We start from the raw sequence: 17,300 nt of genomic DNA, 5'->3' as shown, positions 1-17,300 counted from the left end.
TGTAGTCAAGATTTGATGGGGACAATCAGATCCATCATCAGAAATAAACCCACGTTCCACAATGCAAGGTAAATTTCCCTTCCGAATCAGGTATAGTCAGTGGGGGTATTCACAATGAACCTTCTAAGAGGCGTCAGTGGATGAATTGTTTACATTCTATAAACTATCGATGATACAGTTCATGTAACATTGGGTGCAAGTCATAAAACATGTTTTCAATGTTAAAGAGGAGATGTCCTTTAGTGAGGCTTGACCTGAATAATTGCATTGCGATATGGCTATATATCCATTCGACCAATGTCATTGTCTAAATGGTTTGGCTGTGACATACATTGGAGTCTTGGTCGGTTATTAATGTGGGAGGAATGTACAAAGTGACAAATTCAAACACGTCATTATTTTTTATTTTATTTATTCATTGGGGGGGGGGGGGGGAGACATTCACGAGAGAAGATAAATAAAAGCATCAAAACCCTTTCCATATTCTACAGAAATCCCCGCTAAAGTCGGACAACAGAGTCGAATATATCTGTCACGGGTGGATGTCATAATATGTGGATGTCATTATGCATTTGTACCTAGAACTCTATGCTTGTCATAAAAAAACACCTAAATGATGACCGAGTGGCCACACTGTTGACCTCATTAAACGTGTCAAACGTTATATTTGATCAGTTAATTGAAACTGATGGTATGAACTGACATCAATATTCACAGCCTTTCGTTGGCTTCAAAATTCCTGTTCTCATTGTTTAATATTCATTCATCCAATGAACATCTATGTCATAGCCACAGCACCAAGGTAAAATTACAATTATCAGTATTACCATTCTTAATCTTATGATTAAATCTAAATCACATTGCTTTGATTGGGAAGCTATAAACATACTCATCGACAAAAGAAACGCGAATACCATACATGTTGGCTGATATGTGTAAAATTACTCATATTCAAGAAATATCAGATTGTTCGATGCACACACGAACAAGCTGGACTGTTGTGTGAAGCGACGCTCATGAAAAGTCAGAGATGTGACGTCATAGATCCATTACTAGCGATGCACCACATATATTATATTATGTATATAATTTTAAAAAATCATGTTAATATAGCTTGAATTGATTTCGGCAAAATTGTGTGAACACATCTCTATTTTTACAGCCACAATAATCAGATTATCGCCAACGAAGCTTAGTTGTCAGAGAATAGATACATTTATCATCAATACCATAACTCGACAAAAGTAATATTTGTTGTAATTTGGCTGTTATTGTTTTCGCGATTGAAATAGCAAGGCCGCGGGAAGACTTCATTTCGAGATCGCTGATTGGTTTGGATACCTCTTAGTACGACTGTTGCATCTGCCTCGGGGACCTCAGCTACATGAACCATATCCTGTGATATACTAGTGAGTGAGTTAAGATTTAACGCCGCATCGGCAATATTTCAGCCAAAGAGCTACGTGATGTACAACAGAATAATGTTTTAAAAGCACTGAACTGAACATGAACACTATATGTGGAAGAATCTGACAGTTTTGAAAACTGGAGTTATGGCTTCAGTGTCGACCCCGTCGTGCCTCTCTCCGGAATTACCATATTTTCCACACATCATATCTGATATGATTGTATCATCGTCAAACATGGGACGAACATCTCCTATTGTCTGCGTATGACATGCTTTCACATATGATACTGTCGGTGTTGACTTCCCTGAGGGACCGATAGAGAATGGAAAATAGTAGTATTTATCTCCAGCCAGGGAACACATGGATTGTCATCACATCGTTCCTACTCCCCACAGCGTTGTCTATACGTAAATCGTCATGTGGCAATTTTCACAGTTTCACTGACCAAGTTTGCTATTTTTCGACTGGGCATAATACTCGGATATCTGTTTCCTGGGTACTGCATCCCCAGAGGAGGTACACACTGTACTCAGGAAATGTAGGGTATTTATCTTCCAGCGTTGCCTTTCATCACAGCATTAGCAGCTCGTACTTACTCCTTACAGCGGTGCCTATACGTTTTAGGTTGGTTTGTTGTTTAACGCCGCATTCAGTAATAGTCCAGCTATATGACGGCGGCCTGTAAATAATCGAGTCTGGACCAAACAATCCAGTGATTGGTATCATGAGCATCGATCCACGCAATTGGGATCGATGGCATGCATCAACCAAGTCAGCGGAAACAACCCACATACAGCTGAGAGTAAGGTATGTCAGTGGAGCTGTACAGAGAACTGGCCTACACTGGTCCCTTGCCTGTCGCACAACGTGTACACGTTTTGAGGGTTGTGGAGAGCGTTGTCTTTTGTCGGGATAGGCATGAAACAATTTGTGATATAGTTTATTGCTATGACGGATTTTCCGACTCGGCAGTAAGAGAAAAAATCTTAACTGAGAATTATATTTTTGTTATGCTTTCCTGTCTTTTACGATCGGCGGATCCGTAAATTAATAAAATAGCCTGAGATTGAACCTGCATCAGACCTTAAGTTGATTTTAACTGAAGACATCATCAACCACAGACTCGTGGATGTCACCAAAGTGGTAAATGTCTCAGATCTGTTTACTCACTGGTATCGTTGAAAAACCATGGAACATGCAACACTTTTACAGAAATAACGGTTGTAAAATACATTCAGGGGGATTGTGTATATTTTGGTTTGTATTTCAGCCATCAATATCTAAGCTGCTTTGTATACCACGGTGTCCTGTAACTAATCGAGTCCAGGCAAAGTGAATCAATGGATGGTATCTTCACTGTTAGATACGATGACACCCAATCAGCTTCTGATCCTCCTTTTAATCGGTGGAGTTCGGCAACCTATTCTAACGAAATACCCGCATGAGAGAACTATAATACAAAATAAATGTCCAACCATAACACATACGTCTCCCCAGTCCTACCCTGAATCCTTTCCTCCAAATTCCAACCAAAATCCTGTGTGCGGTGTCTCATCATGAAAATTAAATTAAATATTTTTTGCTGTAGGTGATACTTTTGATGTGCCTATAAAGTATTCTCAGCATATATGATGTTGTTTTATTAGTGAAGGGACAGTTGGAGTACTGCAACAGCATCATTCCGATGTGATCACTGTCGAATTTCAGCTCTTGTGATTTAATTTAAGACGAAACTTAGCTGAGGAAACCATGACCCGAATTCTTCTCATTTGACTGTATATATATTATCAAACTGGTTTACCCATGGTTCACAAACATGTCTGTCAGTACTGCAACAACAGACTACGTATGACAGAAGGGCGTCATTTGGGGATTTTTCAGGAGGTGAAGATTGCATATATTCAAATAAAGGTTGGCATGTGTCATATAATAACACGTGTTCGCCCATCACAAATCATCTTTCAACATGTCTTCCCATCCTACTACACGTGTCCCCAATCACAACCCTCAACACATATCTCCCCATCGCTATCCCTAACTCATACCTCCACTATACCAACCCATTAATGCATGTCTCTCCTTTCAAAAGCACCTATAGATGTCTCCCTCATCCCCTACCACATGTCTCCCAATCCAAACCCCTACCACATGTCTCCCAATCCAAGCACCTACCACATGTCTCCCAATCCAAACACCTACCACATGTCTCCCCATCCCAACCCCCTAACAATTGTCTCCTTATCCCAAACCCCTGACACATGTCTCCCAATCCCAAACCCCTAACACATGTCTCCCCATCCCAAACCCGCAACCCATGTCTCCCCCATCCCCACACCCTAACACATGTCTTCCCATCCCCACCCACTAGCACGTCTCCCCATCCTAACCCCGCAACACGTGTCTTCCCATCCGAACCCCTAATACATGTCTCCCAATCCCAAATCCCTACCGCATGTCTCCCAATCCCAACCCCCTTACACTGTGTGGAATGGAACCCGGGTCTTCGGCGTGACGAGCGAATTCTTTGACCATCAGGCTACGCCGCCGTACTATTGTACTTAGACAGAGTTATCCAAAATATAACTTTGGTTATATTTGACCACTTTCTAAATGGCATATTGTATTCACAGCTTTTGGAAATGGGAGCCGTGCCAATATGCTCTTTTAAGAGGGGTACACATGGTCTGTGATCTGGACTACCAGTTGTCCGATTTCCATTTTTGTGGAAGCCTCGGTGTCTGAGTTGGTTAGATCGCTGACTTTGTTTGCTAGCGATTAGGTGCCTCACGCTGAGGTTGTTGGTTGGTTTGTCGTTTAACGCCGCACTCAGCAATAGTCCAGCCATATGACGGCGGTCTGTAAATAATCGAGTCTGGACCAGACAATCCAGTGATTAATATCATGAGCATCGATCCACGCAATTGGGAACGATGACCTGCATCAACCAAGTCAGCGAGCCTGACCACCCGATCCCGATAGTCGCCTTTTACGACAAGCATAGTCACCTTTTACGGCAGGTCACGCTGAGGTACGAGAAAGTGTACTTTTCGAAGAAACTGCTATCCCAGATGTAACATTTGGTACATTTGACCACTTTCTAAATGATATTGTGTATTCATGTCTAAGCTAGGTAGACATGGCTAAATCATACATTCTCAGGCTGGAGAATTGGCCTATAATGTCATAAATACATGTAGAAAGAATAGACAAATGAATCTCAAGCATTGTGGAGATAAGTCTCAACTGTTGTTATCTATGCACATTTGCTGTCACTGTTTCCACAATAAAAAGGGTATCTCACATCAGCACGAACTATTATGTGCTATTGAACTCGCCACAAGAACTCGCCACTACCCCATTCTTCACAATGGTACGTGCCAGTGGGCTTGCCTCATACATATTCATGAGTATTCATTATTAGGTCACAACTCAACTTATCCCAGCTTCTCAGTATGTTATTTAAGGCAGGAGCATCACATCCAAATATACTGCCACAAGAATAGCATGTTGTGAAATTAAAGTGGTGTTGGATGTAAGCAATACATCTACTACACTGACGAGTGAAGGAGTTGATGTCGTTTTACGCCATACTCATCAGCATTCCAGTATGGTAAAACTGGCCTTTAAATATGAAGCAAGTGGTCCTTGTTCGATTCCCCACATGTGTACAACATGAAGCCCATTTATGGAGTCCCCCGCCGAGATATCGATGAAATATTGCTTAAAGTGACCTGAGACCATACTCACACATTATTCATAACTGAAAACCTCATGATATCAACAAATGATATATGACCCGTGAAGATCCGGGCTACAATAGGTCTTCTGCAACCCATGCTTGCGGTAAAAGGCGACTAACGGGATCGGGTGGTCAGGCTTGCTGGCTTGGTTGATGCATGCCATCGATCCCAATTACGTGGACCGATGCTCATGATATCAATCACTGGATAGTCCGGTCCAGACTCTACTATTTGCAGACCGCCGTCATATAGCTGGAATATTGCTGAGTGGGGCGTGTAAACTTAACAACTGAACGATACTGCACCAGTGCACATACAATTTTTAGTAACTCGAATATTTCTTAACCAAAAGGTAATTAATTATTTTCATGTGATTTGTGAGACGTTTTATCTTGCCGTTTTGGCAACATAGTGACATGTCTTTATGCCCGATGTATTTAATCCCCTTGATAAAATATATATGAATATAAACATCAAACCATTATGTTTTTACCCATTAATGGGTAAATAACTGGTCAATAAAATACCGGAGCGCAGTTTTAAGAAATAAGGTTTTGTTTGGGTTCTTAATTCCATATCTTCGATTATAAGGCCGATAGCTTCAATACAGGTTTTCTTATAGGTCTAATTTCAATTTCTCCCCGACGTTGGCAAATCTAGTGATTCATTATTTTAATACCCATCCATACATTCATACAGACATTACTTCAAGAGTATATTATTTTATTATTTATATATCATTTATCATTATCAAGTTCATCATTGTCATGTGGTGCTTAACCACAGTCAAAGTTAGACAACAGTCAAAGACAAAGGAGCCACCGAGGTTTCATAAAATGAAAGTCTGACAACTGGTAGTCGAGATCACGTGGAAGCCTCGGTTGCTGAGTGGGTGAGAACACTGACTTTGTGTGCTGGCGATTAGGTGCCTCGCTCTGGCATTGTGGGTTCTAATCCCGGACGGGACTCAACCCCCAAAAGTACGAGAATCTGTTCTTTACTCAAAAAGTGTCACCCCAAATATACTGAACCGCAAAAGAAACGTCACCCCAAGTAACATTGCATGAAAAGTTGTCATTTAAATATCTGGGTAATTTTTGTCAAAGTTTCTAAAATTTAACATTGCCTTGTCCGGAAAAATGAAACTGGATGTAAAAAAACCAAAGCAGATTACAATAAAACCGATCGCACAAACGCATCATGGAATAACCATGATAACCCGATGCACGTGAGTTCCGTGCAAATTGAAATGCACATGCGTTCTCCCATCCACCCAGATCGGATAACATTCATTCGTTATTGAATTGATACAACATGCCTTGATTGACTAGAAATCAGCAACACAAAGCCCTTGGACGATTGCAAGCTGGACAAACCGCCCGGCAAGTAGTCAATGTATTTCAAGTCCACGTAAGGACCATATACAGACTCCAGTAACGGTACCAGACCACCAACACAACAGATGACCGACCACGTAGTGGGAGACCAAGGGTCACCACCCGACGTCAGGATCGTCAGATTGTGCGAAAGCATCTTCAAGATCACTTTGTTATTGCTGCAAGAAACTGCTCGACAGACCATGGGAACACACCAGCGACACATTAGTGCGGATTGGCGAGCAGACACCTCCACTGTCACAGGCCACACCAAGGACCCATTCTGACACCACGTCATCGCAGGGACCGTCTTCAGTGGGCAACACAGCACCAGTATTGGCCCCACCAGCAGTGAAGACGAGTCCTCTTCTCAGACGAGAGCTGTTACTGTATCTCGACAGCAGATGACAGAGAGAGATTCTGGCGACGCCGTTGGGAACGTTATTCGGATGCTTGTGTTGTTGAGAGACTCGTTGGGTGGTCCGTGCATCATGGTGTGGGGTGGAATTGTTCTCGCACAGGGGGTCGGCCCTCTGGTCTTCCAGAACATCGGTCCATGGAGAGGCAATGGTGTCACAGCAGCTCGGTACATTGATCAAGTCTTGAGACCACACGCCATACCTCATTTGGCACGTCGCCGCAACCACGAGTTTCAGCATGATAACGCCCATGCCCACACTGCGAGAGCAACAAGAAACTTCCTCGAGCAGAATGGCATCAGAACCATGCAGTGCCCTGCCCTCAGTCCCGATTTATGGGACGAGATTCAAAGACGGCTGAATGACGTCCGACCAAGGCCGACGACTGCAGCTGAACTGCGTCAGGCGTTCCTCAGAGTGTGGGCTGAAGTGCCTATGGCCTTCATCAACCTCCTCATACATTCCATGTATCGACGTTGCACGTTGCACATGGCGGACACACGAGATACTGACTTGTGATGCCATTTTCTCAGAGACTAGTGTTGTGTTTTTCTTTAAGAACATTAGACACTTTAATTTCAACACTGATGATCAGTTTTGCCAAGTTTCATCTTTTTAATATGTCTCAAAGTATGTATACAGTGTTTGGACAAATAAGGTTTCTCATACATCTATCCATGGTGACTTTTTTTTGCGGTTCAGTATATAACATTCAATACAAGGATACACACTGTTTAACTTATGCAAGGAATCTAACAATCAGATAACGTCATCTACTGTTTTTAGGTTGCTCTTTGTTATGTTAACCTTTATGTTTATTAAAATTACGTTTTGCCTGGTGATACCGTCCCCTACTGATCTTACATAGGCGTCCGAACCAAGGCTTAGATCTATTGCATCCTGTTCTACGTCAGCAGATTGACCCTGATTGACATGTTCCATACCGAATGCTGATTTGGCTAAGAGTAAGAAACTGGTTAGGTCTTTGGTTCTTGCATTAAAATCTCCAACCAATATTACATCAAAGTTATCTCCATATTTTACAACATCATCTTCTCAACAGGACCACCTTCGTGGTCGTGTGGTAGATCATCCGCCCCGGCCGCGCCATACCAAAAGACGTTTAAAGATGGTACTTGATGGCTAAAAGGTATGGTGGCCGAGAGGGGACATCGCTTTCTCGCTTTCTCGCTCTCTCACTTTATCCCTTTCTTGCTCTATCGCTTTCTCGCTTTATCGATTTCTCACTCTATCGCTTTCTCGCTTTATCACTTTCTCGCTCTATCGCTTTCTCGATTCCTCTAATGACTTACCATAGTCATATGAAGGAATAGGGTGTTCTTTAACTTCTTTGAATAGTATGTACTGTAAATCTTGAAATTAACGTTAGAATTAATTATAAATGCAAAAAAATTAGCGTAGACATAATAACCGTATTCGTTGTAATAAGCGCCCAGGGCGCTCTCAAAATTAGAATAATATTTTGGTGAAAAAGAAGTTGAGTTGAAAGATAAATTTCGTGGTTTATGCTGACAGCCTGAAATGTTTATGTAGGACAGATATATTTTTACCGAATTTAATTGCCCATAATTAAGTGTGCATATAACGCACGAGTGCGTATTATACGCGAATAAATAGGTCTTGGGTACATTAATCAATCGGAAGGGGAGCTAATTGGGATTTTCACTAGCCAATATATTAGCAAATATCCCCGTGGGCGTTGATTAGAGCAGGGCGCTTATTACGTCGAATACGGTAATTATACTTTGCATTTATTTCTCAGAAATGACTGTTGATAAGACGGCCTCACTGAACACTTTGAATAGCGGAAATACCCACTTGAATATAAAACCAATTAACTATCTATTTCCACATTACGGTTACTGAGAACAATATGTCATCCCGAAACTAGAAATTACATAATGGACATCCGGTAGTATTACCATTGCTTGGGTGAGGACTTCCACTTTGATGACATCTACTCCGCAAACAGAATACACATTGATATAAGCGTTGTTTTTAGGAAAACACTATTGCTTTTTAGGAAGTACGTACTACTCAGCGCTATTGAGCGGTGTTATTTGCTATTTGTTTTGATAACTTGGCCTGGGGGCTAAATAGGGCCATAAATCAATCAATTTCTTTTTTACGCAGAAATACGCGGATTGTTATAAAAGCACATTTGTCTGTACTGTTAAATTATATTTAGGTAGATAGTGAGACAATTTCAACATTCCCTATATATGTATAATTTGAAATGAGAGTGGAAAAATCTCAGGTCTCTTTTATGATTAAAACCCACAAGAGGGAATATATACTGCGAGAAAGCGATAAAGCGAGAAAGCATGTCCCCTCTCGGCCACCATAAAAAGGAGGACTGGTCAGCTCGGAGTCAGTATACTGTGTCTGAGGGGGGTATACATTTTAAACTGCGGCGAGGTATCTCAATGGGTTAGCACTATAAATTCGGCATCAGACCGGTCTAGTTCAAGCACCCAAACACACACTATACGTCGCTATATAAGTGGCGACGCGACGTTAAACGTCATTTCACCTCGCATCGCCTCATCTTCTCAACATGCTGTGATCATAACAAGGAGATCGCTCTGGTGGAATGTACTGACATCATAATAATGTATCGTTATCACTTTTAACCAGATGATATGAATGTTTTATCCTTAGGACACAATCACAATTGAGTCCCTACTTCTGTGACTAGGTGAGACATATGTCTCTATAAGATAAGCAGCTAGACCCCCTGCTTATTGTGGAGGAGTTACTGTTCTTGGTGTAAACATCACACAAACGAAGATTTTATAAAATGAATAAACATGTACAGCCAGGTTATACAGCACGTTCAGTTTCAGTTCAATTTAGCGTGATGAAATGTAACTTTGCTCGACATTGAAAACACAGTATGTTTATCTCCTTGTAGACATAAAATGCTACTAGTTTTGGACCACTATAAAGACACATAGTCATTGAAACGTCTTATAGTCACATTTTGAAGCTGTAGTGTTATCGGAAGACAGATTTGACGTACTGCTTTCAGCGTCTTTATTCTTTCCCTGCGACGTTTCGGTACAGATGCTAGTACCGTTATCAAGCAAGTGAAACCGGTACCAGCATCTCTACCGAAGTGTCACAATGACAGAATGTAGAAGTTGCAGGTAAAGAGGTGATAGGGTTATGCCTGTGGTTTCATTATGGGTGGATAGTGAGCTGCACCACCAGTGTGTAACATTATCCGTATTATTATTATTATACATCTACAGGGACACAGACATTGCACTACACTGCACTTCTGGTAGCTGATATGTCCAACTATTGATTTGGTACATTGTTTCAGCACACATAGTGGAAGAAGGTGAAATGGGGGTACTTATAACTACATGGAACTTGTCCACACGTTGCTGAAACAGAAGATGTTTTCATGAGGACACAAGCCAGTTTATTCCAATGAGTCCACACCAAAAGAAAATAAGATTAATCAGGTAGTTTTCAGGCAAGTGGATAAGTTAATTGCTTGCCATTTGTGCGTATATATTTCAACCACTTGGAGCGTAGGCTAACACCCAACTCCACGGTATTCCCAGGAACGCAATACACTATGAAGAGATCACGAGCCCTGTGTTCCTTATCCGATGACTATGAACGAAATAAGGAATGCAGGGATGAGTGCGCCGTTGTCACCTGTAACGGATTACCTTCAATGTTTCGTTTTCGTGCCAACCTGCCTCAATTAGATATAGATTTGGGTATTTTCATTTAAGGGAATGAAGGTTGTATTGCATTACACGTACATGTCCATGGACTTCATCTCTGCATGTGGTATGTAAATCATATCCAAGAATATTTGTAATTGCGAAAACAAATGACACATATACTGTGAAAATGATATTTCAGGTATCAGATATATAAACAATGTGGCCCATATTATTCGGAAATAGAGAAAGATGTGGATTTTTTATTTATCCAGGACCTGACCCAGCTAACACTGACAGTACACATGTATGTTGTAGTTAGAATCAGACTATTGGTGATTATATATTATACATATGATATATAATATATTATGAGTTGACAATTTCTTTCACACAGAAGATTTTAAGTCCTTGTGCGCACCTTCCGATTTCTATCCAGAGTGCATTGGATTGGTTACCGCCATTATGATTTGTAAAGTACATATTTCTATTGCTATTTTTAACTGTTTTAAAGTAAGTGACGTGACACTACCTGGCTCTGTATTCTTACCTAACCTTATAATACAAAAGATAAAAGTGCCTGAAGCTATCACAGTTCATTGAGTGAGTCAGTGAGTGAGTTGTGTTTAATGCCGCTTTGAACAGTATTTAAGTCATATCACGGCGTGTCGGCTTAATGTGGGTGGAAAGCCCGAAGTGATGCAGGTCTCAGACATTTACCACTTCGGTGAAACCCACGAGTACGGATATGGTGCTGACAAACCTAGAAACATAACCGGGGCGAACTGGGATTCGGACCCACAATCATAGGTTTCTAGCAAGCACAGGGGACGCAACTTTGCACAGCGAATTGCGGCGCCTTAGTTGACTGGGCCAACCGTGACCCCTATCACAGTTCAATAAAATAGACATAGCCATGTTATCTGTGACCTTTAACTTCTTGGATATTGTGTCGTCATCGTCTTTATCAGTGTGTCATAGGGAAACACCTCAGTCATTTGGGCAGTCGATACATATAAAACACAAGTTTGCTTCAGGATTGATTTTCTCTTGTCATTATACATGGTCGTAGGTATCAGATTGGTTATGAAGGTATCAGGGTGGGTATGTAGGTATCAGGGTGGGTATGTAGGTATCAGGGTGGGTATGTAGGTAGCAGGTTTGTTATGAAGGTATCAGGATGGGTATGTAGGTATCAGGGTGGGTATGTAGGTTTCAAGTTGGGTATGTAGGTATCAGGGTATGTATGTATATATCAGGTTGGTTATGAAGCTATTAGGTTTGGTATGTAGGTATCTGGGTGGGTATGTAGTTATCAGGTTGTGTAGGATATTATAAGGATGGTTATGAAGGTACAAGTGTTGTCATGTAGGTATCAGATTGGTTATTTAAGTATCAAGGTGTGTATGTAGGCATCAGGTTCGTTATGAAGGTATTAGGGTTGGTATGTAGGTATCTGGGTCGGTATGTAGTTATCAGGATGTGTATGATATTTCGAGGGTGGTTATGTAGGTATGAGTGTAGGTATCAGATTGGTTATTAAGGTATCAAGGTGGGTATGTAGGATTAGTGTGGGTGAGTAGTTGTCGGGGTGGATATGTAGGTATCAGATTAGGGATATAGGTATCATATTTCGTAAGTAGTTATCAGTTTGGGTAAGTAGTTATCAGGTTAAATAGGTAGTTATAAGGGCTGGTTTGTGGCATCAGGGTGGGTATGTCAACATCAGGTATGTAGGTGCATGATCGGGTAGGTAATTATCAGGTTGTGCGTGTAGGTGCATGATTTGGTATGTAATTATCAGGTTGGCGATGTAGGTATCAGATTGGGTATGTAGTTATCACGTTGGGAATGTAGGTGCATGTTTCGGTATGTAGGTAAATGATTGGGTACAAAGGTGCATGATTGAGAATGTAGGTGCAAATTGTGTATGTAAGTATATAATTGGATATGTAGGTATCAGTGTGCGTGTGTAGTGATCAGGATAGCTGAGAGGATAGCTCTGCGTCTCCAGATGACCTGGCCAATTCGTTCATATTTCCCATTTGAAAATATAATTTTGAAACATATTGACAAATGAAACATAGAAGAGCTTAGTCCCCTCTTTATATTTAGTTTCAACACAACGGAACTTTATAGATCATATATTGCTTGGTGTTTATCAGATTAAATGTCTAAAGAATAGATTTTTTTAAATCCTCACAATATGAATTGAAGGTGCTACCTCAGGAAGTATCAAAACGTGTGTCACTTTTGGAAACATTTCCTAAGTAAGGGTTGTTTGTATAGGACTCGTAATATTTCTCTCTTATTCAAACAAACCCATGTGCACTAACGGTTGTATCCATGACTAGGTGTTAGGTTTTTGTCAGTTTGAATCGTTGTCTTGGATGTTAACAACAGCCCTCCTTCATGCAGTCATATCGACATTCACCTACCACCCCTCTATCACCCCACCTGCTTCATGAGTTCAATAGTTGAGTTGGTAGTTAGTCCTGTGTGTAGGGGTATCAGTATTCAGCTGGCAGTTAGTCCTGTGTGTAGGAGTATCAGTATTGGGGTGGTAGTTAGTCCCGTGTGTCGGGGTATCAGTATTCAGCTAGTAGTTAGTCATGTGTGTAGGGGTATCAGTATTCGGGTGGTAGTTAGTCCTGTGTGTAGGAGTATCAGTATTCGGGTGGTAGTTATTCCTGTGTGTAGGAGTATCAGTATTCAGCTGGCAGTTAGTCCTGTGTGTCGGGGTATTAGTATTCAGCTGGCAGTTAGTCCTGTGTGTAGGAGTATCAGTATTAGGGTGGTAGTTAGTCCCGTGTGTCGGGGTATCAGTATTCAGTTGGTAGTTAGTCCTGTGTGTCGGGGTATCAGTATTCAGCTGGCAGTTAGTCCTGTGTGTAGGGGTATCAGTATTGGGGTGGCAGTTAGCCCTGTGTGTAGGAGTATCAGTATTTGGGTGGCAGTTAGCCCTGTGTGTAGGGGTATCAGTATTCGGCTGGCAGTTAGTCCTGTGTGTAGGGGTATCAGTATTCAGCTGGCAGTTAGTCCTGTGTGTAGGAGTATCAGTATTCGGGTGGTAGTTAGTCCTGTGTGTAGGAGTATCAGTATTCAGCTGGCAGTTAGTCCTGTGTGTTGGGGTATCAGTATTCAGCTGGCAGTTAGTCCTGTGTGTAGGGGTATCAGTATTGGGGTGGCAGTTAGTCCTGTGTGTAGGAGTATCAGTATTGGGGTGGCAGTTAATACTGTGTGTAGGGGTATAAGTATTGGGGTGGCAGTTAGTCCCGTGAGTCGGGGTATCAGTATTGAGTTTGTGGTTAGTCCAGTGTGTAGGGGTATGAGTATTGAGTTGGTAGTTAGTCCTGTGTGTATGGGTATCAGTATTCAGCTGGCAGTTATCAGTATTATCCTGTGTGTAGGGGTATCAGTATTGGGGTGGCAGTTAGTCCTGTGTGTAGGAGTATCAGTATTGGGATGGTAGTTAGTCCTGTGTGTAGGAGTATCAGTATTGGGGTGGCAGTTAGTCCCGTGTGTAGGGGTATCAGTATTGGGGTGGCAGTTAGTCCTGTGTGTAGGAGTATCAGTATTGGGGTGGTAGTTAGTCCTGTGTGTAGGAGTATCAGTATACAGCTGGCAGTTAGTCCTGTGTGTAGGGGTATTAGTATTGGGGTGGCAGTTAGTCCTGTGTGTCGGGGTATCAGTATTGAGTTGGTGGTTAGTCCCGTGTGTATTGAGTTGGTAGTTAGTCCTGTGTGTAGGAGTTTCAGTATTGGGTAGGCAGTTAGTCCTGTGTGTAGGAGTATCAGTATTGGGGTGGTAGTTAGTCCCGTGTGTAGGAGTATCAGTATTGGGGTGGTAGTTAGTCCTGTGTGTAGGAGTATCAGTATTCAGCTGGCAGTTAGTCCTGTGTGTAGGGGTATCAGTATTCAGCTGGCAGTTAGTCCTGTGTGAAGGAGTATCAGTATTCAGCTAGCAGTTAGTCCTGTGTGTAGGGGTATCAGTATTGGGGTGGCAGTTAGTCCCGTGAGTCGGGGTATCAGTATTGAGTTGGTGGTTAGTCCCGTGTGTATTGAGTTGGTAGTTAGTCCTGTGTGTAGGAGTATCAGTATTGGGGTGGCAGTTAGTCCTGTGTGTAGGAGTATCAGTATTGGGGTGGTAGTTAGTCCTGTGTGTCGGGGTATCAGTATTGAGTTGGTGGTTAGTCCCGTGTGTCGGGGTATCAGTATTGAGTTGGTGGTTAGTCCCGTGTGTAGGGGTATCAGTATTGAGTTGGTGGTTAGTCCTGTGTGTCGGGGTATCAGTATTTATATCTGGAATATTACGTTTCCCCCATCTTCAATCATCAAACTGTTGTTTGCTCTACGGTAAGCATCAACATGCACAGATTTAAGGGGTTTTTTTTATTATGCCATAACATAATATCTCTGTAATATCTGAGCTTTGAGTCATGTCCCAATTTATCCATCCATGATTGTTTATCAATGTCAACACATCTCTGGTTGATCAAACCAATATAACGCCGCATATTTCCAAAATCTTGCTCTTTCCAAGGTAAACCCAAACCAAGGCTTAATGAATAAGTTCCTTGCTTTTAAGTGCAAAACCCTACCGCCCTTCTGCCGATTTATACTGATAGAAATACACATGTGTAACTAATACTGTCATATTGATATTAGTCGCATCCAATAATTCTTATTTTGGTTCACTTAGAGAGAATATCGGTCTAAGAGGCCTCTCGCGACAATATTTGGTACACTTGGTACTTTAGAAATATATCATGTACATGGAGAATATGAGGTGAAGGATAGAATCCCCTAATTTTTCTCATCAAATATATGTACACATGTATAGGTAGAATAACAAAATTGTGTATTGTAGATTTTTTTAAAATTGACAAAACCGTGACAGCCTGCTGTGATAATGTCTCTTTAGTGATACACCAAGAGTCAGAAGAAAACTCCTAAATATTCATAGCAAGATACTATATCAATGGGATTTCCTTTCTGCATGACTTTTCACATTGATTTTTAATTGCCATTAGTAACAACAAGTAGTTAATTTTTCTTTTCTCTGTCAACCTATAATGGTGCCATGAAACATAACAATATCATTTGCCAGAGTAAAGAAAAGAATTCCAACAAATCAGTACCAATGCACTTCTAAATTGTCAAAACACAAATATTCAACTATATCATTTATAAGGAAAGAAAACAAGAACGGCGACATCTGATATCCCTGCCGAACATCAAATTAAAAATACTGTGTTGCCACTTCATACTGAAATACATGACTTCACTTTCATGTTGCTAATTAATCGAAGTATTTTACATTTCACATTTCCATTCCATAATTTACAAAACAGACACCTCCCCCCCCAAAAAAAGTATAAGCATCATTGGATACAGCTTTTTTGAAAAGGGGGGTTGCACAATTAGGATCTATTTATTGTCTTTGGTGGTAATTTATACAGAAATAAAGATTTTGTTCGAAATAAAAAGGGGGGGCACCCCCCTCCCCCCTCCCCCTTCTGTATCCGCCCATGAACATAGTTGATGGTTTGTGATAGGCGTGGGAGGTAAGCTCTTTGATTGTTGATGATAGGAGTGCACGTTTGTGGGGTGTGTGATGCATCTGGTGAAGCATAAATGTAGTTCTCCCATAACAGGACTTGATCTTCAATCGCCAGCAGTGGTTTATTCGCAGTGGGTTTTTTTTTGTCACCCAATCTGATTGGTTTGCTGAGAGTGGAGAGTTGTGTCATCGCGTTTTGATTGGCTGGCTAAAAATAATTGACGGCACTATTTTCGGATCGGGGATACCCGAGGTCGTCTAGTACAGGAAATCCCCAGCTGGCAAAACATTACCGTAGTGACGATGTTTTCCATCTCCGCGAAAGTTGGTGACCGAGAGAATATTTGTAGGGGAAGAAGGGGTGTGATATGTGGAGATATATCAGAGAATTTCGGCTTCCCAAAGTACCAGATTCAGTAGCAGAATGAGAAGACGGTAACCTAAGAGAGATAACTAATGGATATTACAGGACCAGGTGAGCGACTCCGGTAATTCTTTACTGGGCGTTTTCAAGGCTAATAACAAAGCTAATGAAACAGTTAATTACCGGTAATTCATGTAAAAATACCGATGAAATAGTGAAACAAACCATACTATTTGGTATTTTTTTTTAAAATAACTATCAACCACATAAGAAATGTGACGTTATAACGAAGTGTTGATCTAGAGCCGATCGATCAAAACATATTACAAAGTTATATTAAAATAATCGAGACTTAAATTCATATTTTAAGAAAATAAACACTCAGATAATTTGTATCTAAAACAATACTCAATTTTAATGCAGGAAACGATCAATATTTGCAGGACGAACCGTACATCTCACGACCAAGATGTTTTGCAACCACAGCAGTTGTTTCCCTTTCAACGGGTGGAGTTTATCCAGATCAATATAATTTATGTATTTTGGCCTATAATTATTTGTTTTTTTCTAAACATGAAGACTTCAGAACAATTAAGAAACTCATTTGAAAAACAATAACATTACCCTGTTAAAACTTGAATGTATTAATTAAGTCATACCTAAATCTATGCAAACTCAAGAAAGTAATATATGTATTCATATTTTTTCTTAACTATTTTGATTTCT

General features: G+C 41.0%; 1 protein-coding gene across 1 annotated transcript in view; it reads right to left on the bottom strand.

Annotated features, from left to right (window-relative positions):
* Positions 1-17,300, bottom strand: part of LOC139460323 (serine-rich adhesin for platelets-like) — an 84,062-nt gene that overhangs the window by 12,674 nt on the left and 54,088 nt on the right. The window lies entirely within an intron of this gene.

The sequence above is a fragment of the Haliotis cracherodii genome, unplaced genomic scaffold, assembly GCF_022045235.1.
Source record: "Haliotis cracherodii isolate W230 unplaced genomic scaffold, xgHalCrac1.p SCAF_14, whole genome shotgun sequence".
Classification (NCBI taxonomy): Eukaryota; Metazoa; Mollusca; class Gastropoda; order Lepetellida; family Haliotidae; genus Haliotis; species Haliotis cracherodii.
This window is presented reverse-complemented; position numbering and strand designations above follow the sequence as displayed.